This window comes from Mustela nivalis (genome assembly GCF_964662115.1).
Source record: "Mustela nivalis genome assembly, chromosome: X".
In the NCBI taxonomy this organism is placed as follows: domain Eukaryota; kingdom Metazoa; phylum Chordata; class Mammalia; order Carnivora; family Mustelidae; genus Mustela; species Mustela nivalis.
The window spans coordinates 88,926,014-88,934,245 of NC_139040.1; the positions used below are offsets into that span (position 1 = coordinate 88,926,014).

At 41.4% G+C, this 8,232-nt stretch overlaps 1 long non-coding RNA gene across 1 annotated transcript; it reads right to left on the minus strand.

Moving 5' to 3' along the window:
- Positions 1–1,487: 1,487 nt before the first annotated feature.
- On the minus strand, positions 1,488–7,790 carry LOC309855673. The gene is made up of 3 exons (XR_014306932.1): positions 7,573–7,790; positions 6,009–6,117; positions 1,488–1,605 (listed from the first exon to the last, which is right to left on the minus strand). It is a non-coding gene; the product is annotated as an uncharacterized lncRNA (long non-coding RNA).
- Between the last annotated feature and the right edge of the window lie 442 nt (positions 7,791–8,232).

Below are 8,232 nucleotides of genomic sequence, written 5' to 3' on the forward strand. Positions count from 1 at the left end.
CAGACACATGAAAAAATGTTCATCATCACTAGCTCTCAGGGAGGTTCAAATTAAAACTACATTTAGAATGGCCAAAATTAGCAAGACAGGAAACAACATGTTGTGGAGGGGATGTGGAGAAAGAGGAACCCTCTTCCACTGTTGGTGGGAATGCAAGTTGGTGCAGCCTCTTTGGAGAACAGTGTGGAGATTCCTCAAGAAATTAAAAATAGAACTTCCCTATGACCCTGCCATTGCACTTCTGGGTATTTACCCCAAAGATACAGATGTCGTGAACAGAAGGGCCATCTGTACCCCAATGTTCATAGCAGCAATGGCCACGGTCGCCACACTGTGGAAAGAACCCAGATGCCCTTTAATGGACGAATGGATAAGGAAGATGTGGTCCATATACACTATGTAGTATTATGCCTCCATCAGAAAGGACGAATACCCAACTTTTGTAGCAACATGGACAGGACCGGAAGAGATTATGCTGAGTGAAATAAGTCAAGCAGAGAGAGTCAATTATCATATGGTTTCACTTATTTGTGGAGCATAACAAATAGCATGGAGGACATGGGGAGTTAGAGAGGAGAAGGGAGTTGGGAGAAATTGGAAGGGGAGGTGAATCATGAGAGACTATGGACTCTGAAAAACAATCTGAGGGGTTTGAAGTGGCGGGGGGGTGGGAGTTTGGGGTACCAGCTGGTGGGTATTAGAGAGGGCATGGGTTGCATGGAGCACTGGGTGTGGTGCAAAAATAATGAATACTGTTATGCTGAAAATAAATAAAAAATATATAAAATATGGAATCTAAAATAAAATAAAATAAAATGGCAGAAACATGGACTTCTGGAAGGCTTTGTTGGTTAAGTGTCTGCCTTTGGCTTAGATCATGATCCCAGGTTCCTGGGATCTATTCCCATATCAGGCTCTTTCCTCAGCAGGGAGCCTGCCTCTCCCTCTGTCCGCCACTTCCTTGTTCCTACTCTGTATTTCTTTGAAAAATGAATAAAATCTTTAAAACAAATAAAATAAAGTAAAGAGGAAGAAACAAACTGATAGCATTCCAAGATGATATAATTGTGCATGTTGAATCTCAAAATGGATGTTGTCATACGCTTATTAAATCATACGTAGCAAGAACGTTGGATAGAAATTCAAGTTACAAGTATATCTGTGTATATCATCTGCATCAGAATATAAATTTTCAAAAAATGACATAATTTTTGGCAGCACCTACTAGTTAGACTAAGTTTTTCTTTAAAGATTTATTTGTTCATTTGAGAGAGAGGGAGAGAGAGAGAGAGCGAGAGGCAGGGAGGGAACAGGGGCAGGGGCAGAATCTTTCAAGCTGACTCCCTGCGGAGCATAGGGCCCATCTCGGGGTCCATCCCATGACCAATGGATTATGACCTGAGCTGAAGCCAAGAATCAGTGGCTTAAGTGACTGAGCCACTCAGGCACCCACTATGTGGAATACGTTTAACAAAGATTTTAAAAGATTTGTTGGACAAAGTTCATAAAACTTTATTGAGAGAATTTCAACAATGAAGTACCCCCACATAAGAGTAGTTTGCATGTTCCAGCTTGTCCTTGTTTAAATCTGGGGCTGTCCTTCACCTGTAAGATAGAACAGTTGGAAACTTTATTCCGGAGACTTGTATTTCCAGTAAATTAATGGTACAGGAAGTACGCCATAGTTTCCCCCTTTTTAAAGATAGAAGTCCAAGCATATGTTTCACCAAACCTTTTTGAACTTACCACACTTTCTACTGGCACAACAAAACAAAAAGACAGTACACTTTCACAACACACAAAAGGAAATGAGCCTTTACAGATGTAGTGGAAAAAAAGGGCCATCTGTACGCCAATGTTCATAGCAGCAATGGCCACGGTCGCCAAACTGTGGAACAAACCAAGATGCCCTTCAATGGACGAATGGATAAGGAAGATGTGGTCCATATACACTATGGAGTAATATGCCTCCATCAGAAAGGATGAATACCCAACTTTTGTAGCAACATGGACGGGACTGGAAGAGATTATGCTGAGTGAAATAAGTCAAGCAGAGAGAGTCAATTATCATATGGTTTCACTTATTTGTGAAGCATAACAAATAGCATGGAGGACATGGGGAGTTAGAGAGGAGAAGGGATTTGGGGTAAATTGGAAGGGGAGGTGAACCATGAGAGACTATGGACTCTGAAAAACAATCTGAGGGGTTTGAAGTGGCGGGGGGTGGGAGGTTGGGGTGCCAGCTGGTGGGTATTAGAGAGGGCACGGATTGCATGGAGCACTGGGTGTGGTGTAAAAAACAATGAATACTGTTATGCTGAAAATAAATAAATAAATAAAATTTTTTTTTAAAAAAGGTCGTTTCAAATAGAAAGCAGAAACTGCATGCAGTTTCACAAAAACTCCTAACAGCATGCAAGGAATTCAAAAACACAAGAAATTTACATGTAAGTCTCATTTAAAGGCTTCAACTTGAAATAATATTCTAATATATGATGCTGAAGGAATAATGCCAATTTGGTTACTGCTTCAGTGATGTTAGTAGAGAAAGGAGTACCACATGGAGTTTATACTTGGTTATGGTTACGTGGAAAACTGTTTTTGACAGCTAGTTTATCCCTTATGTCATGTGTTAAGCAGGGTAACCATTTGCCTTAATGGTGTTTGCCTTAATGGTGTTCCAGTTGGTAAAATAGATTATATGGTCACACACTTCACACGTGTCAGAATGGGTGATGTTAACAACACAGGAAACAAGAGATATAGGTGAGGAGCTGGAGAAAAGGGAACCCTCTTATGCTGTTGATAGGAATGCAAACTGGTACAGACACTGTGGAAATGAGTATGGAGGTTCCTCAAGAAGTTAAAAATAGAAATACCGTGTGACTCAGGAGTTACACCAGGAGGTTTTTACCCAAGGGACCCAACAGATACAGGTCGAAAGGGTACAAGCACCCCAATGCTTATAGCAACATTATCAATAATGGCCAAACTATGGAAAAAGCCCAAATGTCCATCGACTGATGAATGGATAAAGAAGAGGTGGGGTGTGTGTGTGTGCCACACACACATACAGTGGAATATGACTCAGGCATCAAAATGAATGAAATCTTGTCATTTGCAATGATATGCATAAACCTAGAGTGTGTTATGCTAACAGAAGTTGTAAGCCTGTCAGAGAAAAAACAAGTAACATGATTTCACTCATACGTAGAATTTAAGAAACAAAACAGATGAACATATGGGACAGGAGAAAAAAAGAGAGAGACAGAAGTAGACCATGGGACTTAGCTGTAGGGAACAAACTGAGTGTCGATGGAGGAAGATGGGTCGACAGTGGGCTAAAAGGTTGATGGGCATTAAGGAGGGCACTTGTGGTGATGACCACTGAGTGTTGTATGTATGTGATGAATTTCTGAATTCTACTCCTGAAACCAATATTACACTATCTGTTAATTAACCAGAATTCAAATAAACATTGGGGAAAAAAAAAAAACGAGAATAGGGATCCAGGTCTCCACAGAGAAACACAAACAGCCACCATTGTGCATTTTTTGTTCAAAGTGGCAAAGGAATCTCAATTCACATGTTAAAATTAGACCAAAGATGTTACCAGATTAAAAAACTCATGCAACATCTCATGGAACATCTCTGTATTCTATGTATGGTACCAACAGACTCACACAATACAAATATCAGGATTAAAAATGATATCTGAAATATATATATATATATATATATATATATTTACACATACATACACACACTTCTGAATACCCACACACATATGTAAAGACAGGTTCAGAAGTTAAGGGATTCTCAGAGAGTCACACAAGTTACCTTAGAGCGGGTGGTAGAACCTCCCTCAGTGCCTCAGCATATTTCATACTAACTGATATTGAATCCATATATATTTTGTGTTTGATAAAAGCAGAACTTACAGCAGGATCTGAATATTATTAGCTATTCATTGAAGTATTTACATGCAAAACAAGAAAAAGTTTTCATATTTTATGGTATAATAAGGCTTTGACCCAATTTGTTTCTCTGTATACTAGGGTATAAGTCAGGCCGTCAGGATGTTTGGGTCTCAACTACTTGGGAAAGTATCTTCATATGTAAAGTCTGTTATTAATTTATCATTAAAGTTATTACAGATAAATACAAGATACTCAGGAAAAGACCCTCATACTTTGCACTGTCAATGGATAACATACGAGCTTCTGGCATTTTAATGGGCTCTAAAAATGGCAGATTTCTCCCCTTGACATCAGGGTGATATCCAGTTACACGCCCAGCCTCTGCCTGAGGCAGCTTCTGGAGATCAGCTTTCAGGTCCAGTCCTTGAAACACAAAGGTACTCAATTGAAGCAGTAAATATGAAATACAAATGAAGCTTATGGTCTAGTGTGATAAAAAAAATAATGTGATGGAAAAATGCATTTCACACCCTTGTTTTCCACAAGTGTGTTATGCTTTATTTCAAGAGATACTGTAAAGATTAAACCCACTGCACTTCGTTTCCTTTCTATTACCATAGTGTTCTAGGAATAGAGAGCACCAACTAGCTAAGAAATCAAGTCTATATCATGCGTAAGATTTTATTTAAAAGTACAATGGGGTTTTCTGAAGGATGAGCTGTGTGTATTTGTGGGCCTCTAACAAATCCCATCCTGGTGACATCCATTCCCTCCTAAAGCAACCTGCAAGGTATTTTGTCAAATTTCCCTAGTCAGATTTCAGGGCAAAGTCCCTCTGTATACCTTAGGATAAAGGAGTCACATATAGAACAAAGTTCCAAAAGTAACAGCAAAACATTAGTGATTAACAGTCCAAATTGTGTCTTACAGTAAGAATAAAAGGAGGAAGGTGGAAAGACTCAATGGACTTTGTTGTCAGTCGCATTGTGGAAACATCTTAACAGTGACTCTCTAAAATAATCCATGCCTGAATGGTGTCAATAATTTACGATGAGTACTTGATGAAAATGCTCTATTTGGAAGACATTCATTTCTTCTTTCACGATCATTGTAAGATACATTTCATTTTCCTAATCATAAAAGTATTTACACACCTATCAAAGCAGCTTAATAATCATACTAATATAGTGACCCCAATGCCAGTTTCTTGAATTATACAGCTCTTATGAAACGTACCATATCAAATGATGAACGACACCGTGGTTTTCATTCATTGAGCTCTTTTCTGGAGTTCCTGTCCTGCTCCACTGAACTGCATTAATTCCTGTGCCAGTAGTAAGCTATTTTACCTTACAGACACATTTGAGTAGTAAGCATTCTATAGAGAACCACACTCCCTTGTTTGTATAGCAACACAGATGGTAGGAAGAACACAAACCTCTTTTAAAATTCTTCTGTTAAGTAATCTCTACACTAGTATGGGCCTTGAACACTCCACCCCGACATCAAGACTCACACGTTCTACAGACTGAGCCAGCCAGGTTCCCCAAGAACACAAACCTTGTAATGAAATATGCACTGAGTCTCCATGTGTCAAGCAGTCTTTGGGAAACCACAAACCCTGAGCCTTAGTTTTCTCATTTCTAAAATGCAGCTCCCATCCCTAGGCAAATCGGCATTATTCCTCACGTTGTAGGGTATGCTGACTTGGCACTCTGCCTGTGCTGCTGAAAACTGCTTGTGCTTTTCATGAAATGAGTGAAAAGGCCCCACAAAAATGTGCTAAGAAGATCAAATTAAACTAGGGAAATGATGTATAGTTTGTAGTTAAACATTTTCCTCCCCTTTAGAAAAGACTGCATTTTCAGGCACACCAATTAATTCCTGAGGGAAAAAGGGAAAGTCATTATGGTGAAGGGCTACATGAAACTGCAAAATGTACACTCTTCACATTTTCAACCAATCTTCAGGAAATGACTGAGATTCCCTTCACATGTTTTCTTTCCTCCTGTCATGGTTTGTCATAATGCACGATGCACACATACACTCCCTTGCTCCAACGGACATCCTTCTTCCCTTTCCCTTCACCTTGAGCCCTAGGTGCTCCTTCCACGTCCTTCCCTGGTTCAGGTTTCATATCTCAGCTCTCAGGTGGTGCCTCCTTTTGTTTTGGTTTCTCTTCCCTGGGTTGTTGTGCCTAGGGGTATGTGTGTATAAGGGACAATAAAAAGTTGTGTGGTTAATACATGCTAACAGTGTAAATAGACATCAGACATTTGGATATCAAATAATGAACAAGCATAAAGACACTCCCACTTCATGATTCTATGTGCTTGTTCTGAAAAATGACTCTTACCACAGAGAGGCTACTGCAACAGGAGGTAGCCACCAGTACTTTGGAGTCTACTGTAAACTCTGCTGGGATGGATATGCACAATCTGTGCTTAATAAGCATGGCAAAGAAGACACAGACTGTATTTCCACAGGCACCAGAAATTTGGAATCCTCCTGGTTCATTGTTTCCCTCCCTTAATCAGCAGAGAAACTTTTATCACTGTATCTGTTTTCGGTTGGTAGCTCAACAAAACGTCCAGAGCAATAAAAGTATGGTAGCCTAAATCATCCAATATGGAAATACACCCGCACACTGCTTAGATCCTGGGTCATCTTTTCTGTTTAGATTTGGATCTTGATCTGACTCGGCCACTCATAGTTCACGCTGAAAGTAGAATACTGGTATTTGAAAAATGTAATCCAAAGGAGAGGTATACTACTTCCAAGGCCTCGGGTTTAATCTGTCTTATTTTGAGAATACGTCATATTATTGTTATGTCTGCACTAGAAAGGTTCAGGTGTCTGGTCACGAAACAGATTCAGTGGCCGGGTCCTCCTTGACACTGTACACCGTGCACTGCAAATCTTGGGGACCCAGTTACAAGCCCCTAGTGTTCCGTTGTTCCTTGTTTTCTCTATACCACCTGCTCTACCACCTCCCAGGGTCCGAAAGAGGACCTGGCCTCTGTGCTCTTCAGGCAGGTGCTCCCGGAGGCAGACACCTCAACTAACACCCCCGCTACCCAGTCCTCGCCCTGTCTTCACCTCCCCTCCTCGGCCCACCTTCCCTGCTTGCCCAGTCCCCACTACAAGGACGAGCCCAATGGCGGCAGAGACGCCTGTAAGGAGAAGGGCTCTAACTCCTTGGTACTTACACCTAGGACGCCACAGTTCTACTGTCCCCACCTACCCCAAGGCCACTAACGCCCTCCCTATCCTCGCTCACACTTAAACTCCTGGAAGGACTGACGTGGGGACTTAACAGTTGAATCAAGTAGCGAGAACGCTCATAGCACAGAGAACACGACCACCTCCATCGAACTCAGCTCTGCGCTCAAAAAGTGGGCAGCAATGCGCATGCCCAGCGATAGTTGCGCACAGCATTGAGCATGGGCACGCTTTGCTCACAGCAATGAGCATGCGCACAGAGTCGGGGGCGTGCAGGGTGGGCTGAGCTTTTCCTGCCTGTGCTGCTGCAGACACTCGCAATCACGGGGTCCACCGAGGAGAAGAAAAGAGGCTTGAGCAGTCTCTTTTTCAAACCACCCAGTCTCTCCTATGCATCCAGATACTTTGGGGACACACAGCCCCAGCTTACCCTGAGTGGACAAGGTGTCTCAGAAAAAGCGCTGAGCCGGAAATCAATAGGAAGCATTTTAATCCGAGATTGATGCAGGCTTCAGTAAGTCATTTCCTTCTTTGCTTTTGGGCGTTGTGTCACTTGAACGAACTGGCTCACCTCTGTATGATAAATCATTAACACCGGTTTTCCTTAGGCTTTGTTTGCACTACAGCACCTTGACATCTCTGCACTGGTAGCTCCTTTCTCCCCGTGAAACTGTATTCATTTGGTCCGTGTATGTTTCAGAAATACCCAGATATTGGTCCTGGGATTTAGCCTCAGTCCATGGTCACATGGTATACAGCAGTGTCTATGCTCCTCAAATTCTGTACTTCCCAAATCACAGCTTTGCTGAAGAAGGAAACATGTCCCTATAACTGCTGGGTTTTACTCAGATTATTGCCACCTTAAAGTGGGAAACAATATAAAAGGATGGCAATATACACCCTTTTATATTGGATATATAAATTTATATTGGATAAATAAATTGGTGTTAAAATGTGGGGTTTTAAAAGCAGTTGTGAGTTGCTCATGAACTCTTGTAAGATCAGATATCTCATGCATACAAAGTCACGATTTGTCAGCCAGGTGTGCATATTGTCGAGTGGGGGCGATTGGATTCCACAAGTGAGAAGA